The sequence below is a fragment of the Schistocerca piceifrons genome, chromosome X, assembly GCF_021461385.2.
Source record: "Schistocerca piceifrons isolate TAMUIC-IGC-003096 chromosome X, iqSchPice1.1, whole genome shotgun sequence".
In the NCBI taxonomy this organism is placed as follows: domain Eukaryota; kingdom Metazoa; phylum Arthropoda; class Insecta; order Orthoptera; family Acrididae; genus Schistocerca; species Schistocerca piceifrons.
This window is the reverse complement of record NC_060149.1, coordinates 92,213,767-92,233,070: the sequence shown is the minus strand read 5'-3', so window position 1 is coordinate 92,233,070 and position 19,304 is coordinate 92,213,767. Positions and strand designations below refer to the sequence as shown.

General features: G+C 39.8%; 1 protein-coding gene across 3 annotated transcripts in view; it reads right to left on the bottom strand.

Annotated features, from left to right (window-relative positions):
- LOC124721276 (regulator of G-protein signaling 7) overlaps positions 1-19,304 on the bottom strand; it is a 268,298-nt gene that overhangs the window by 187,112 nt on the left and 61,882 nt on the right. Inside the window, exons 3-4 of one of the 3 annotated variants that reach the window (XR_007006311.1) lie at positions 19,056-19,194; positions 9,130-9,367 (exon numbers count right to left, since the gene is read on the bottom strand). The exons of 1 other annotated variant lie outside the window; for it this stretch is intronic. The gene's annotated coding sequence lies outside the window, so the exon portion shown is untranslated. Of the gene's footprint in view, positions 1-9,129; positions 9,368-19,055; positions 19,195-19,304 lie in introns of those variants that run through there. One more of the 3 variants, XR_007006310.1, reaches the window with a different exon arrangement.

Here is a 19,304-nt window from a genome sequence, read left to right as displayed (position 1 = left end):
TGGACCCTGCATGTCAGCAGGGGTCTGTTCAAGCTGGTGGAGGCTCTGTAATGGTGCAGGACATGTGCAGTTGGAGCGATATGGGACTTCTGATACATCTAGATATGACTTTGACAGGTGACATGTACAGTACGTAAGCATCCTGTCTGATACCTGCATCCATTCATGTCCATTGTGCATTATGATGGACTTGGGCAATTCCAGCAGGACAATGCGACACCCCACACATGCAGAATTGCTACAGAGTGGCTCCAGGAACACTCTTCTGAGTTCAAACACTTTCACTGGCCACCAAACTCTCCAGACATGATCACTGAGCATATCTGGGATTTCTTGTAACGTGCTGTTCAAAAGAGATCTCCACCCCTCGTACTCTTACGAATTTATGGACAGCCCTGCAGGATTCATGGTGTCAATTCCCTCCAGCACTACTTCAGACATTAGTCGAGTCCATGCCACGTCGTGCTGTGGCTCTTCTGCATTCTCGTGGCAGTTGGACACAACATTAGGCAGATGTACCAGCTTCTTTGGCTCTTCAGTGTATTACTTAAATATAACCTCAAGAATGTAAGCTACTCACAGTTACTTCAAATGAAGGAGAGATAAGGCTAGTTCCAGAGAAAAATCTAACTAAACCTCCATAGAAATTATTAATATCTCTGTGTAAAGCATAGAAAGTAGTTATGTATTAAAGCATCCAGGCAGATTAAAACTGTGTGCCAGACCGAGACTCGAACTCGGGACCTTTGCCTTTCACGAGCAAGTGCTCCACCAACTGAGCTACCCAAGCACGACTCACGACCCATCCTCACAGCTTCAATTCTGACAGTATCTCGTCTCCTACCTTCCAAACTTCATTCTGGAAACATCCCCCAGGCTGTGGCTAAGCCATGTCTCCACAATATCCTTTCCTCCAGGAATGCTAGTTCTGCAAGGTTCACAGGAGAGCTTCTCTGAAGTTATGAAGGTAGGAGACGAGGTACTGGCAGAATTGAAGCTGTGAGGAAGGTCCCGAGTTCGAGTCTCGGTCTGGCACACAGTTTTAATCTGGCAGGAAGTTTCATATCAGCACACACTCCGCTGCACAGTGAAAATCTCATTCTGGCATGTATTAAAGCAATTCCATATTTTAGCTTTCAACATTTGAATTCTGCTGTATCAGACTATTCTCCAGTATATCTTACATGTTGAACTTTTGTCTTGCACATGTCGTTAAGACAATCTGATAAACCTACACACTCATACCTATGCATTTCTCTGTTGTGTTTTTAATGGGAGAGCACAAGGTCTTAAAGAGAGGGAGGAAATTTTGGATTCCTTCGTGAATTGTGACTACCTTGGTTAAAGTGCACAACTAAGCCTAATGTGTAGTTTATGGGCTTCAGTCTCATTCAATACTTCTGCCCAACTCCTTTTCTGAATTTATATCCTGACAAAAGTGTTTTCAACTAATCTCAGATTTATGTCACTTTTGAAACTGAAGTTAGTTTTCGGCTGGATCACTCAAATAACATACTCAATGGCTGTGAATGTGCAGGATTTCATCCACTTATCTTCTTTAATTGTTCCCAAAGGGGAAGAGAAACCTGATAATCTGACACTACTAAATACTCTTTTTGTTCTGGAAGATGTCCCAGTATGTAAAGGGAACTGTTACATTGAGTTTCTGTTTCCTGAAATAATTTTTGTTGCAACACCTATAACAAACCTCCAATTACGCAAAATTATTTTTGGGTTACAGCTGTCTTCTCCACATTTAGGAGAAAATCACTGAGAAGTTCTATATCATCTAAAGACATGCACTTCATTTCCCCATCCATACCCTTCATCACTTACATACACTGGCTTGTGCATAACAAATATACATTGTCAAGTCACATTAATGTGACCACTTGTCAAAAGCCTGAATAACCACCTTTTGCAGTGCGGGCCACAGCAAGATGTGCAGGAAGAATGTCTGAAGTTCTGAAAGGTATTGACAGGGATGAGGAGTCATGCCGACTCCAGTGATGTGGCCAGCTGCACTAGGTTTCTCAGTTGAGGATCCATGTTGTGAACAAACTGGTTGACGTGATCCAACAGATTCTCAACTGGGTTTTAATCTGGGGAGCTTTGTCGCGAGGGGAGTACAGTAAACTCATCCCGGTGCTCTCCGAACCATGGACGTACACTGCGAGCTGTGTGATATGTTGCATTGTCCAGCTGTTATGTACCATTGTGCCAAGGAAAAACAAACCATATGTTGGGGGTGGACATGGTCCCCAAGGATAGATGCATATTTATGTTGACCGACAGTGCCTTCCAGAATGTTGTGATCACCCAAGAAATGCTCTCTAGCCTGGACCCTTCCAACAATTGTTGCAGTGTGTTTGCTTTCAGGTGTTTCATGCCAAAGGCCATCTGTATGATGGAGTATAAAGTATGATTCACTGAAGAGGCCACTTGTCGGCACTCTGTGGAAGTCAAGTTGCAGTACTGGTATGCAAATTCCAGCCTTCATCGCAGATGAGCAGCAGTCAGCATGGGTGCAGGAACCATATGCCTGCTATGGAGTCCGACATGCAGCAACGTTCACTGAGTGGTTATTGAGAACACACCATTGGTAGCCCTTCAGTTCATCTGGGCAGTAAATTGCTCAACAGTTGTTCATCTATTTGCATGTACACATCTCCACAGCCATCATTTACCTTTGCCGTCTACGGCCCGTTGTGCACCACAGCTGCCTCAGAGCCATTTTTGGGTAGCGCCATTTTGTCATAAACAGTATACTTTAGTCTTGGCGGCATATGAGCAGTTTACAAACTTAGCCATTTCAGAAATGTTTCCACCCTTTGCCTGAAATCCAATGATTATGCCCTTTTGAACATCCGATAAATTGCTCCATTTCAAAAATCACTGCACTCTTTTCCATGTCCCCCTGATATGCTTTATGTAACCTCCACTGCTAGTGCTGCCATCTGCCGTCTATGTGTCATTACTGTATGCTAACCTCAAACATAAGCGGTGATCACATTAATGAGACTGGATCGTGAAGATTTAGACTTTTTTTTCCTTTGTACATCCATAGTTGAAATGGAGGACAGTGGGACGTCAGCTGCTATAAATTTATATTAAAAATGAAGAAATTCATCCAGCTGTGTTTAAGGTGTTGATTTTATTTTGACAACTAGTTTCAACTTTGTAACAATGTCATCTTCAGGTCCATACACTTGTTGACGTCAACTGCGTGCGGCTGATACTAGAAGTCAGTGGTGAGATATGGACGTTCTCCGTGTGGAAGGTGGTTAGTATTTGGATGCTGCTTTCTCAGTGTTGTGAATATGAGTTACGGATGTGGGGAAAATAGCTATAGCTTGTTGTTTTCAATAATTTGCAACTATAAATGCTGCAATGCTGTAGAAACTTCTATGATAGCTTCCTAAATGAAGTTTTCACATAAGACTAGACTGTTAGCTTACGATTCTGTTACAGCATCATTCTTTATGTCATAATCTGCCTGAAAATATTCACACATAAAATAAACTACACAATTTTGCCACACTAACCACTGGAAAATGCACTGAGGTGACATAAATCATATGATACTGATAATCACATATACACATGGTGGTAGTATCACATACATAGAGTATAAAAGGGCAGTGCATTGGCATAATTGTCATTTGTACCCATGTGATTCATGTGAAATGTTTCTGATGTGATTACAGCCGCACAACAGGAATTAACAGACACTGAATGTGGAATGGTAGTTGGAACTAGACACCTGGTAATTCCATTTCAGAAATCTTTAGGGACTACAATATTCCAAGATCCACATTGTCAAGAGTGTGCTGAAAATGTCAGTTTTCACCCCATTACCTGTCACCATGGACAACACAATAGCTGACAGCCTTCACTTAATGACAGTGAGCAACAACATTTGCACAAAGTTGTCAGTGCTAACAGACAAGCATCATGGCATGAAATAACTGCCGAAATCAATGTGGGACATACGACGAACATATTTTTTAGGACAGTGTGGCAAAATTTGATGTTAATGGGCAATGGCAGCAGACATAGGCCCAATTTCTGTTGCTAAGAGCTGATGGTAGGGTTCGGGTGTGATGCAGACAAAAAACACTGACCCAAGTTGTCAACAAGGTATTGTGCAAGCTGGAGGTGGCTCACTAATGGTGTTGGCAATGTTTACATGGAATGGACTGGGTCCTCTAGCCCAACTGAACTGATAATTGACAGGAAATGGTTATGTTGGGCTACTTGGAGACCATTTGCAGCCATTCATGGACTTCGGTGAATTATTTGGCCACCCAAATCACCCAACATGAACCCACCGAACACTTATGGGACATAAACGATAGGTCAGTTTGTGCATAAAACCCTGCATTAGCAACACTTACACAATTATGGATAGCTACAGAGGCAGAATAGTTTAACATTTCTGCAGGGGATTTTCAATGACTTGTTGAATTCATGCCACATTGAGTTGCTGCACTACATTGGGCAAAAGGGGTCCGACACAATACTAGGAGGTATCCCATGCCTTTTGTCACCTCAGTGTACTGTGAGCTGCACAATAATTATTCAACTTCTGCCAATCATGTGAATACTAACTCCAGTAGACAACGTAGTAGGTCACACATTAAGCAGTTCCCTGAGTAAGTGCTACAAACAAGTAACTTCTCAAAATAGCCCTTGCCTTATCCAAAATTATTCATTCAATTTTTAAATTGATTTGATGCAGCTCTCCACGCCAGCCTGTCTTGTGCAAGCATCGTCATGCATACTGCAACCCTCATGCCTCTCTGGACCTGCTCACTGTATTCAAACCTTCATCTCCCTTCACAATTTCTACCCCCTACACTTCTCTCCATTGTTAAACATCTGCATCTACATGACTAATCTGCAATTCCCTTATTTTGATGCCTCAAAATGTGTCCCATTATTCAATCCTTTCTTTTAATCAAGATAGGCCATAATTTTCCTTTTTCCTCAACTCAATTCAGAACCATCTTTTATTCATTCTAGCCATCTGATCTTCTGCATTCTTCTTTCGTTCCACACTTGTCTGGACTACTTATCAGACAATTCCATACAAAGCTACATTCCAGACAAATACCTTCAGATAAACACTTTCTAACACTTCAATTGATATTAATTTTTAACAACCTTATCTTTTTCAGAAATGCTTTTCTTTCCATTGCCAGTCTGCAGTTTAAGTCCTCTCTACATCCACAACTAGCAGCAATTATTTTGCTAGCCAAATATTAAAACTCATCTACTACTTCTAGCGTCTCACGACCTACTCTAATTCCCTCAGCATCATCTGACTTAACTTGACTACATTCCAGTACCTTTGTTTTACTGCTGTTATTGCTGCTGCTGTTCATAACATAATGTCTTTTCAAGACACTATCCATCCCGTCCACCTGCTCTTCGAAACCCTTGCTGTCGGTGTCAGATTGAACAACACTGTGCATAGGCTACAACCCAGTCTCTCTCCCTTATCAGCCAATGCTTTCCTTTCATGTCCTTCAACTCTTATAATGAAGTATTGTTTCTGAACAAGCTGCAGATAATCTTTCTCACCCTGTATTTCATCCTTGCTATCCTCACAATTTGAAAGCATGTCTTTCAGTCATTTCACTTGTATTGAACAATTACATAACATACAAGTAATTATCTGCACTTATTCATTTATTTATATGCCTACTTCAAAAATATGGTACCATGGAGTGCACTTTCAGTTATAACAATTCTCTCTATTTCCATACTCGCGAAACAATAAGATTTTTCTGAATGTTTGTGACCCAAAATAATTAATATAATTCTTATACGCATTAATGAACTAGGAATTTTTATGTTAAATTTGTTATTTGAAATAATTTCTTATGCTTCATTTTCACCTCCTGCTGAAACTGCAAAACACTGCTTTCTTTATTAAATGAATACACAACACTGCACATACTGCACGATGATCTTGGGCTATATTGTTAAATACACACACAGCAACACATGCATATCAGATGGTTGGTTTGGGGAAGGAGACCAGACAGCGAGGTCATCGGTCTCATCGGATTAGGGAAGGATGGGGAAGGAAGTCGGCCGTGCCCTTTGAAAGGAACCATCCTGGCATTTGCCTGGAGCGATTTAGGGAAATCACGGAAAACCTAAATCAGGATGGCTGGACGCGGGATTGAACCGTCGTCTTCCCGAATGCAAGTCCAGTGTCTAACCACTGCGCCACCTCGTGCATATCAGACACACACACTTCGATGTGATGTGTAATGTAACACACTTCAGAGAGGGATAATATCTAATACGCTTAATGTTTTCTTTGGTTAAAAGACATCTTCTCTAATTTTAACAGCCTGTGGATGTAGCGCAAATAGAACTCTTTAGGTGGCAGTTAGTCAAGCAGATAGATGATGCCACGGTCTTCCTAGTGCTGGAAGTAAAAATCAGCAGTTAACACTGTGATTACTTCCCCCTATTGATAGCCAGGTAGACTGCACAAGAAAGGGTTTCTCCTTTGTCCTATCATCCGCCCCTGGTAGCTGAGTGGTCAGCGTGACAGAATGTCAATCCTAAGGGCCCAGGTTCGATTCCCGGCTGGGTTGGAGATTTTCTCCGCTCAGGGACTGGGTGTTGGGTTGTCCTTATCATCATCATTTCATCCCCATCGATGCGCAAGTCGCCGAAGTGGCGTCAAATCGAAATACTTGCACCTGGCGAACGGTCTACCCGTGCTATTTGAGACATGATAAACACAACACAACAAAAAGCTGCATTACAAGAGAATAAATGCAACATTCAGAACAGCAACACTTGTGGTAAATCTGCATCTGATTTTGAATCTTGATGCTAGGAGACTGTAGTTACTAATTCACAATCTTCTGTGACAAGCCAGAGGGGTCAGATTGCCGCCGCCCCCTCCCCTCCCCCTCCCGCCCACCTTTGCAAGCACATAATCTACGCAACACCTACAGAATCTTAGGGACTTAACCTAATCTTCGAAAAGACTTACCACCATCAACAGAAGGTTTAACTTAGGACACAATCACGATCTGTAGTGATGGTAAAATTTATGCTCCTACCTCTCCTACCTTAACAGTGAAATACTGTACATGAATGTTTCTTTTACAAGTAGTAGTCAGGTATAGTGAGACTGGTCAGAGGAAGGTCCACAACATACATACTCCTATTGACTGTGTAGTAGAGGACATAATAGGGTCAGGCAACTACCATCAAAACCATGGAGTGTTCTTTTAATTATCAATGATTCGGAGTGAAGTGGTGGTGCAGCGTCTTGCTGAATATGCAGGTCTGCGAGGGGTGCAACAGATAAACACTCAGTCCCTGTACTGCACAGACATCACACATACCAAGAAACCCAATTCATCCTACAAACTTCCACATACAAAGAAATCGGTAAAGCACTAACACCTTGCTGTTGGATGTGGCCCATCACTCCATGAATTTTTCGATGCACTTTTACTGTCATTTGCTCATACTATTATGACAAAATTCTTCTCCATGCATCAGCATGTTGGTGGTCTTGCATCCAGTAAATGTGTGGGATGATCTCTGTATCCCACACTGCAAAAGTATTTCTGGATGCTGTGACCACTCCCATTCTGCTACTGTATAACACTGTGTTCCAATCCAAACTAAACTGATTCCAATCAGCTAAACATCAGTTGTTTACAGTACCAGTGGCAATTTTATCTGAAATGAAGTACTCACAATAAATCCTTGAAATCACTGTTCACTAGAGCGCCTGCACAAGTCTGGGGACAATGCAACTTGTACCTGGCAAAGAAAGTTTGTCATCAAATGCACAGACACATTTGGTCACATACATCTTGCACACCACTGCTGACATCACAGTCATACCTTTACTTTAAATACACCATCAGCTGAGGCAACAGAAGTACTCCTGTGCCAATATGGAAGCTATAAAAAAATCAATTTCCAGTACTCATACATCATCTCTACAAATGATTTCTAATGATTATAATGATATGATATTCAATGCACTTTCTTCTGCATGGCACATATTTAGTCTATCATAAACCTGACCAGCTTCTTCACTTTTAGTTAAATCTTTCTTTACCAGTTAATAACCCACCCTTCGAGCAGTGAAAGGATATTTTTTGCAACCATACAAACCTGCAATATCAGAATAAAAAGTACATTCTAAACATTACACTTAAAGATCAATTTATACGTGGGCATCCTTATATTGTGAAAAAGTTGAAATGTCACACTGTATGCTGTTATTATTGCCACCAAGACTAATTATAAAATTTAATAAATTATGAGCCAAAGAACGGAACTTTTTTTCACTTTGAAACTGCTACAGAGTAACTGATAATGTGTACAATTTCGACAAGGTTACAGACTTTCACATTCAAAGGTAAATTCTTGGGGAGGGGTGGCAGGAGAGTGGAGGGAGGAGGAAGGATGTGACGAGATGGGATTCAGACTGGACACACCAACAATAAACTAAGAACTACTATGTGTTTGGAGGATCCAATTAAATCTGATAATGTTGGCTTATTAAATTTTGTATTACAAAGTTCTTACACTGAAGAAGACTACACTACAGTTCCTCCAATTGATCAATTCTATATTGTTCTAAAAAGAACTGCAACTCTTTTAGTAGCAGTTAATCATGGATGTCTGTAGTACCACATAGTGGTTCATGGAGAGGAAAGGAAAATATACCTGTGTGCACTACAGACAATGCTGTTGCAGTATTTTAAGGCCCCTGAAATTTGCCAGTTACAATTATAAATAACTTGGAAAAAATTCTGTAAGCGTTACACCATTTTGTGTTAAGTGCACTATATTTACAAAGGTGTTGTTCAATGACTTTACTTGTGTTTTTTACTGAGACAGATAACTGGTACAAAAACAACATATAAAAACAATAATCAACAGCCACAATGACAGTGCTACTTTCCTAACCAATTATACATAAATTTAAATTTGTTATCTTGTTCAAACAATGGGCATAAGGACACCGTTTGCAGAGGTAAGAAACTAAAAAAACTATTGCAATTGCATATCAGCAAAATGAACATGAAAACACATTGGAAAGGAAATGTCAGTAATAACAAACTGTTGTTTAGGAATTAATGCTTTATTAAATACAACACAATTCTTTACACATATTTTTCAACTTTGCTAGTTTGAAAAGCTTGCCATTCTTTTTATTTTTTTCTTCCCCATAACAAGATGATTACAAAGCCATGTCTTTTCTCCACTAGCAAGACATTGATTTCTTCATGTTGCTCCATCTTACTTGTATCCTGTCACCATCTTCCTGTCACTTCTCTCACTACATACCAAGTCACACCTGAAACTGAACAAGAGCAAATTAAAAAAAATCAAGACGTCATTGTGAGGTCATCAGATTTCAAAAAAATAGAAAGCACCACCCTATCACTCTTCCCCAGCTCTCTCTCTCTCTCTCTCTCTCTCTCTGTCTCTCTCTGTCTCTCTCTGTCTCTCTCTGTCTCTCTCTGTCGTTTTGAGGAAAAAATGAAACATGTTTTCATTTTTGCACATCAATGCATAAGAGATGTCCTAAAACCAAAAGCTGTGTAAATCTGAAGAAATTTTATACAAACTGGAATAATAAGCTTGTCACACAAGCAGCCCAATACTTGACAAAACAAATCTTTTTTTTTCCAATTATGGATTATATTTGCACCAAGTGTCCACAATGGTGTTGAAGATCAAATGGCATGAGGCCAAATATATAACAATTTCAACTGCAGCAGCTTAAGACAGTCATATAAAATAAGTACGAGAACATAAATGTCTGACTAGTGTCATTGGGAACATTTATAATGAAACTATTACAGTCAAACTCTCTGCACTGCAATATAATGGTCTGGGCTATAATTATTACAGTCTGCAAATGAACTACCACAATTACATTGGTGCAAGAAAAGAAAATGAAATGAAATGATCGTGTGGCATTGATGGCCGCGAGGCTCCGTCTGGGGAAGTTTGGCCACCGAGTTGCAAGTCTTATTCAGTCGGTGCCACACGGGCGACTTGCACGCCGGTGATGGTGATGATTAAAATGATGACAACACAACACCCAATCCATGAACAGACAAAATCTCCAACCTGGCTGGAAATCGAGCCTGGGTCCGCTGCATGTTAGGCAAACACATTACCATTCAGCTAAGCAGGCAAAAGAGCGGACGAAATCTGTACTCTCAAATGCTATACCTACCAAGAAATAAACATAAGCAGTGATAATAACTATTCTCTCCTTGGTAACAGAAACAACTAAGTCCCAAAAGGCATTTGCGGACTGCATTCTGTGTGTCAAGAATGCAAAGTCATTTCCACATGAAAATCTGAAGACCAAATATACAATAGTAAGAAATTTGTTCTTTTCCTGTAACTTAAGGTTTGATATCTTTGTTAGCACGGTAACATCAAGTCTGTTACAATGAATAACTGACTCTAGATCTGTTTCCCAAGCACTATCTTGGCAATTCATTATAATGAACTGGTGAAATACAAATAACTGACAAGAATTTATACCACCATTTCCTGATTTTATACACAGTAATTTAGTGCCGTGACCATTTGGTTTCCAAACAAGCCAATCTTTTTGAAAGCAGCTCTATCTTGTTTGCATAATTTTGCCATCCCTTCCAAAGTACCAGAATGAAGAACTGTCTGCTGTAAATTTAAAATACTTTTTTAATAAAGATCATGTCCCATACAAGACAAGTAATGAAAAAGTAGGTCACAATAAAAATTACCAGTGTAGGCATCAATAATTGGTCAAAACTAACAATTAAAAGAAAATAATCATTTGTTATGAGCAGGTGTCACTGCATCCAATATACACAACAGGACACAGATACAACTAACAGGCATACTGCAAGGTGTACCAAGTAATCAACGACCAGAAAAAATATATGTTTAGACTAAAGTCACTTTCTTTTTATTTCATCTTCTGGCTACCAGATTCCAGTAAACAGAATAATAATGTAAGAGAAATTTACAAAATGTTTTTTCAAAATAGCAGACATACAGTATACGGTGCAACCTGAAAATGTGTAGGTGGCCCCTCGCCCCCGTCTAGCATTCGTCACGCATCCTTCCCAAGTACGTGTCAAATACTAAAAGTCAATATTGTGTTTTCAACAGATGCAAATTGCATCCAGCAGTGGTGAGTGTTCCCTATGTACAGAGCTTCATTTTTATTGCTTAAAGTATCAATGTAAAAGATAATTAAAACATAAAATTAGCATGAAATATGAAATTAATCCTTTAACTGCTGTGCATGAATTAACTTTTCACGCTCCGACACTCCTCACATGCTGAGGACACGTTCAAACACAGCCCCTGGATTTTCCTGAAGTGCTAATGACATGTTTATGTGCCCATTCCACTAACCTCACACTGCTGTGGACAAGTCACTTCCATATCTCAGTGAATAAAAAAGTTTAGAGCATTTATCACACAGAATATGTGCCTCTTTACATGCTATCATTTGCAAAAAAACCTCATTTCGCTATCTTGAATCGTCTATGAAATTTGATGATTGTTACGACCACACAATTCCTGATGAGCAGGGACAGAAACGCGCTCATTGCATGACCACCAAATACACACTGAGGTGACAAAAGTCATGGGATACCTCCGAATATTGTGTCGGACCTCCTTTTGCCCAGCGTAGTGCAGCAACTTGACGTGGTATGGATTCGACAAGTTGTTGGTAGTCCCTTGGAAAAATATTGGGCTCTGCTACCTCTACAGGCATCCCTAATGACGGAACTGTTGCCAGTGCAAGATTTTGTACACGAAATGAACTTCTGATAATGTCCCATAAATATTCCACGGGATTCATGTTGGGTGATCTGCGTGGCCAAATCATTTACTCGAATTGTCCAAAATGTTCTTCAAACCAATTATAAACAATTGTGGCCCAGTGTCATAGTGCATTTTCATCTATAAAAATTCCACTGTTGCTTGGGAACATGAAGTCCAAAATTGGCTGTAAATGGTCTCTAAGTAGCCCAACATAACCATTTCCAATCATTGATCAATGCAGTTGGACCACAGGACCCAGACCATTCCACGTATACACATCCCACACTATTACAGAGCCACCACTAGCTTGCACAGTGCCTTGGGGACAACCCAGATCGTGGCTTCGTGGGGTCTTTGATAGCCACACACTTACCCTGAAATCGGGCTTCTTTTAGCCTGGCCACAGTTTTCCAGTTATCTAAGGTCCAACTGGTACAATCACAAGCCCAGGAGTGGCATTGCAAGTGATGTTGTGGTGTTAGCAAAGGCACTCATGTCAATTGCCTGCTGCCACAACTCATTAATGCCAAATTTCACTGTACTGTCCTAACAGATATGTTTGTCATACATCCTATATTAATTTCTGCTGTCATTTAATATGATGTTGCTTGTCTGTTAGCACTGACAACTCTTCACAAACACGCTTCTTTTGGTTGTTAAGTGAAGTGTAGGCTGTCAGCCTCTGCTTTATCCATGGTGAGAGGTAACGGGTGAAATTTGGTATTCTCGGCACGCTCTTGACACTGTGGATCTCTGAATATTGAATTCTCCAACAAATTTCAAAATGGAATGTCTCATGTGTCTATCTCCAACTACTATTCTGCATTCAAAGTCTGTTAATTGCCATTGTGCAGCCATAATCACCTCAAAACCTTTTCACATGAATCGTGTGGGTGCAAATGACAGTTCAACCAATGCACTGCCCTTTTATACCTTAAGTGCGTGATACCACTACCAGCCGTATATGTGCATGTCGCTATCCCACGGCTTTGGTCACCTCAGTGTACAAACGAATACTGCAAGAATGAGATATTTTTTCCTTCTAAATTTTAATAAAATTTCAATAACTTATCTACATTTCACACAAAACACATGTGAGCTAAAATCAGCTATACGCTAAGTTTACACAAGGCTATAATGAAAAAGACAGCATCAGCAGAGTGATAAATCTTTATTTATGATCCAACTAGTTTTGTGGCATTAAAAGCCAAACCTTCAGAGATACATATTTCATAATTTATTTCAAAAGATAATCAGTCTATGATCCAACATTATCTGTCTAATAAATGTTCAACCATCGGGAGGTTTTTTTTTTTTTTAATCACATTTGTATGAAGACACTTGGATCACCTACTGGTTCTCTGATGAATTATTCTCGGCTTATCAGCCAAGTGGTGGCGTCGTCTTGTCGCAATGTTTCAATGAGTTTCGTACCCATCATCTTCTGGCGAATCACTTCGCCAGAAGATGATGGGTACAAAACTCACTGAAACATTGCGACAAGACGACGCCACCACTCGGCTGATAACCCGAGAGGAATTCATCAGTGGAATATGCCGAGAACATATTCAGGTTATCGTTTGAAATAAATTATGAAATAAGTATGTGTCCCAGAAGATGTGGCTCTAATGCCGCAAAACTAGTTGGATCATACAGATTTATCATTCAGCTGAAGAGGTCTTTTTCACCATGGTACAATTCTACAGCTGTTGATGCCCAAAATACAAAATTTGCTATTCACACAATGCATTTTGCCCCTGCAAATTCTTTAAAATTTTGCACAATGTTTTACTTAATTTGATGCAGCACAGTACCTATAATGTGCAATGAAAAGCAATTCAGTCCTATATCAAGTGAAGATATCAATCAGACTGAAAACATTTTTTCAGCATGTAATAATCTGATAAGTATTTTGTAATAATCAGGTAAGTATTTCACAGCAGCTGTAGTAGGGCTACTCCTCTTAGCACTGGTAGCAGCATTTGGTGAACAGCACAGACTGCAGAGAGCATGTCTCTAGCAGTTAAACGGTTAAGAAGTTGCATAATGAAACAATGAATAAAACAGTCCCCACTGTAAGAAAACATGAAAAGCAATATAGTAAATACATGTAGCCCTCTTTATATTTACTGTTAGTATACAATTTATATCACTATAAAACAACAATCTGATCATGAGTATTTTAGAACACCCAGCGTTAGCTTTACTGAAAAGAAATCTAGCATGCAGAGGCAAGAGTGGTGCAATGTGGCCACATATTACTCTGCAACCACCAGTTGGCAATCTTTTGTCACACTTCCAGTTTTGTGTTTATCCACGCAGTGTTCATGTGCATGCTGAGGCTCTCAATGGCACTGCATCGCACCTTCTCCATGCCATGTCACAGTTCAAAGTTCATCAACGGCCATGAAAACCACTCCTTGTACATAACATGCAGCTGTGAAAGGCTACATCGATGGGATCCAATATTAGGAGACCACAAAGGAACACAACTAATTATTACAAACTTGCTGTGCTGTGAATATTATCTTATTGTGGCACTTTAATCCGGTTATTATAATCTGAACCTGGTGGAGCTGTACACCTATAGGTGATGAGCCCATTTTACATCAATTTTTCCCTTCTGCATCTGCAACTTAAAACAGTATGTCAAGTGCATTTAAAACAGCACGGTGCTAGGGCCCCTATAATCTTAAAATCAATCTTTATGTCGATCAATTAGAACATAGTAAACAGTGGGCTATATTGGACTAGATACCATACTTTTGTATATAATAATACTGTATAGGTTACGTTATGGGGAGTGGGAGGGGAGGAAAGGGAGAGGATGAAAAGATTCATGGTCAGAATGATGTTCTGTAGGAATATACGTACACCATATAAAACAGTAAATGTAAACATGGCTACATAGATTTGCTATTTTGACTTTAATGTTTTATTGCAGTGGGGACTGTTTTATTCTTTGTTTTATTATGTTATTTCGTATTTTACACTATTTTTATCTTTCACATTGATACTTTTTTAAGAAGTAAAAATGACGCTCCGTACATTGGGAGCACTCATCACTGCTGGCCACAACTTGCATTTATCTGAAGCACAACAATGACTTTTACTTTTAATATTTGACACACATACTCAGGAAATGAGCATGATGACTGCATGGCAAGGGTAAATTTGAACTCTATACCTACATTTGCTATCATAGAGAAGACACATTTTGTAAATTTCTCTTGCATTACTATTTTAACTATCTTCTGAAAACTTTTGATCATGTGATGGCCTGTCTACCAAAACCAGTACCCAGTAGGCAAAATAAAAAGTTGCAACTACAGACAAAAAACACATTTTTTTCTGATAGTGTTGGTCGTTATTCCAACCAACAATATGTTAAGAATATGTAATCAATGACTGACAAGTACTTCGAAATATGTACTGAATTCAATCTTCAAAATGTGACATAAAAACAAATACTGTTGTGTGTGGAGCCATGATGACTGCCTCTGTCTCAAGCAGCCACATTTGTTGTGTGTAAGCTACTATTAATAACTTACAACGTACACAGTCTGATTTCAAACAGTTGCCCTAACTGTGGAAGAAAGGGCAAGACTTGATAGTAAACGCAAGTGTCATGTTTGAAGCAGCTGATTACTCAAAACAATAGTCAACCTAATTACCACATGACATATCCTTTCAAGTGCCATATGACCAAACATAGAATGTCTTCACAGATAAATAATGGTAACAAAGAGTAAGTACTGAATTTACTCAAGGGGATTTGGTTATCTGTAAGAGCAAGATAAAATACAGAAAAGATTCAGATGAATGTTATATGTAAGAATGATAGAGGTAATAAATTCAGCAATACAGTTTCACCACGTGTGCTCCATGATGATAATGGGCAGAAGCTCTACTGGGGTAATATAACACTCACGTTTAACATAAACTGTATGCAGCCACTAGAAAATTATCATGTTACTGCAACAGGTATCAGAATAAAACAGTTGGCAGCTTTGTTGGATGGAAATGGTTTTATTTACAAATATCAGACTACTACTTTATCATCATCATCATCCTCATCCACCCTTTATCACATTTCCACCTCTTCACCAGGGTGTATACGCAGGCATGGAAAAAAAATTCCCAGATTTTTCCCGGTTAAAAACACACTTTCTCCCGAGTGAAAATACACTTTTTCCATGTTAAGTGACAGTATACTTTTCCTTGGAACTGTAAAACTTATCAATCATTCGTATGCTTATGGTTTTATGCGCGGGAGTAGAATTTCTCAGCCCTTTAGAAAACGAAACTCGGAAAAAAAGGCCATGTACACTACATATATTCATATTACGAAAGTATAAATTCGAATTCCACCAAACACTGCATGTTACTTTCCCAAGCATTGAAATCGAGATGGCGATGCGCTTTTGTGAGTCAGTCACAGCTCATGTCACATGATCTCGCCAGCCGATACAGCAGATATTCAGAGCTTAGGACATGTGATGTAGTCAGCCAATAACATTATCACTGTTAAGTAGCGCATACACACAAACAGGAAAAGTTAATGTTGTATATTAATATACATGGTGTTGCTACAAGAAAAGCAGAGCTTTCATATATAATACTAGTTTCGACGATTAATAAGCTGCAAAAGAAGCTAAACTTTCACGTATAATGTTGATATTTTTTGTGCGTGTTACACTTTAAGACACAATACACAAATGCGCCAGTAAAATTTTTAATACCGACATAAATGTCTGATCTTCCAGGCACGAATTTTTTTCTAAATGGTCGTCCTCAAATAGTTGATTTTTCAATGAGAGTCAGACGCTCTGTGATTTAAGAAATTCATCGCACATTCTCGCACTTGGTTCACCTTGCGTAAAAGGAAATTTACTTTGAAAGTAATGCTTTTCGATCAATCATTCGCAATATTTTCCCGCAACCCGTTAGAAAGAGGTTCATTTAAGCAGTTGCCAGAGAGCGCCAGATATCAGGCGGCACCGCGCTTCCGCAGCTACGATGACGCAGAAAGTCCATATGTTCGTACTTGTAAAACATTAAAAGATCTTACATTATGTCATAAATGAAACAAGACATCAGAGGAATTTCGTGAACCATTGTATGTATTGTATTGTATGTTAACGGGGACCTAGAAATGACAGAGAGGCTTCGTACCCGCCGCAGCCGCAGTGGTCCACAACCCCATGACGACTACTGCAGTCCACTTCACCCCTCTGGCACCCCATACCGAACCCAGGGTTATTGTGCGGTTCGGCCCCAGGTGGACCCCCCCCCACGAACGTCTCACACCAGACGAGTGTAACCCCTACGTCTGCATGGTAGAGTAATGGTGGTGTACGCGTACGTGGAGAACTTGTTTGTGCAGCAATCGCCCACATAGTGTAACTGAGGCAGAATAAGGGGAACCAGCCCGCATTCGCCGAGGCAGATGGAAAACCGCCTAAAAACCATCCACATACTGGCCAATTCACCGGACCTCGACACAAATCCACCAGGCAGATTTGTGCCGGGGACCAGGCGCTCCTTTCCGCACAGAAAGCCGTGCGTTTGACCGCACAGCCAACTGGGCGGGCTCGTGAACCATACTAAAATGCATAATTTGGCTTAAAGTGCACATTCGTATGTCCAGATTCGGTTGTAAATTTTCTTGGAGTATCAGTACTGTAATATCTTATATTTGGTTCTTTATTATGGCATTATGCCATACATGCTAGATGGTGAAAGCGTGCTCTTTTGATTGCAGCGAACAGTTGAAACTGGCCAATAGTGTGGAATTAAACACTTCGTTTCAAATAAATTGACTGTCTCAGTGGAAAAGATTAATAAAGCCATATTTGTTTAGCAAACCGACAAAAATAACTTCATTGTTCTGCAAGGCAATTAATGCTTGACTGAAATTGCCACCCAGGGTAGATACCTCGGTTTGCTCCCAGTGAATATGGCAGCTTGCGTGCACCAGTAAAATTTATCCGGGTAGCATGTTGCTGCTTGTTTCTACAGCTAACAAAAAACTGGTGCAAATGGCTCTGAGCACTATGGGACTTAACTTCTCAGGACATCAGTCCCCTAGAACTTAGAACACTTAAACCTAACTAACCTAAGGACATCATACACATCCAGGCCCGAGGCAGGATTCGAACCTGCGACTGTAGCAGTCGCGCGGTTCCAGACTGAAGTGCCTATAACTGCTCGGCCACACTGGCCAGCTATACAGCCACACTTTTGTAGCCAGAAGCGGGAGAAAGTACATGCGTGACTCAACTGCGCATGCGCATGGGCCCACTCGCAACTGCTCACACGAATCTAATGTAAACAGTTGTGACGTCATGCTCATCGGAGACAGTTTGTTGTTATGAAGCATTGCACAGTCTTCCTAAAGCCTTTGACACATTTTGCTACTGGCAGACGCTTGTATGAGCACTGTGTTTTGTTGTGCACATGGCGCATTTCCTTCAAAACTTAGGTTTTATTTTAGTTTTTTCCTCTCGTTTGTGTTTTATTGCTGAAGTATTATTCTGCAGTAGTGGGATGCAGGGGATGTAGTAATATCCTTTGGTACAGTATTATTTCTTACCACGCCAAATTACAGAAAATTAACAGAATACTAAAAAAAAATATCCTGGAATTCTAAAATATTCCCAGGTTTTTCCCGGTTTTCACCCGGATGAAAAAATTCCTGGGTCTTTCTCGGATCTCTCGGTTGTCCCGGGTCGTATACACCCTGTTCACATATCTATAGCCACATCCATTTTTCTGTACTTATTTTTGCTTCACTTTGCATCTGATTTATACTTCAGTTTTTCTGTCTTTTATTTGTAATTGTAATTAAACGATTCATTTTTCTTTCCAGAAATAGATTTTGTCTTTTTTCTCCATAAGCTTTTATTTTTTTGTAATGAAATTATCTCTATATTATTCATAGATATATTCACGGCCTGTTCTGCACAAACACTTGTTCAGTCAGCAGCTTCTTATAACAGAATAACACTGATATTTCTCACATATAAAGCCTAATTTTTTCAGGATAAATAGTTCAATTTTTTGAGGAATTTAAAAGATTCAAAACGGTCATTTTCTGACTCCATTCATTTACTCAGAACAGCGTACAGTCTGATATTGTTGCACCTTTGCTTCCAGGCTGGCTAAAAAGCTGAGCGAAATTCATCCCATGAGAGCACACTTACCATGTCTTAGACAGCAGAGTAATTATTCCTGAAGAGTAACTATGTAACCCTCATCTATATTTAATGGCTGTACTTGTCACTCTTGTGCAAAAGCAATTCTGTTCAGCAGCATCTATTTATATGTTATTCATGCCCTATCCTGAAACAGAGATCATTTTTCACACAAACTTCCACATCATAACAACCAGAACCACCACCACCACCACCAACACCACCACCACCACCACCACCCATATTCCTATCAGTTCT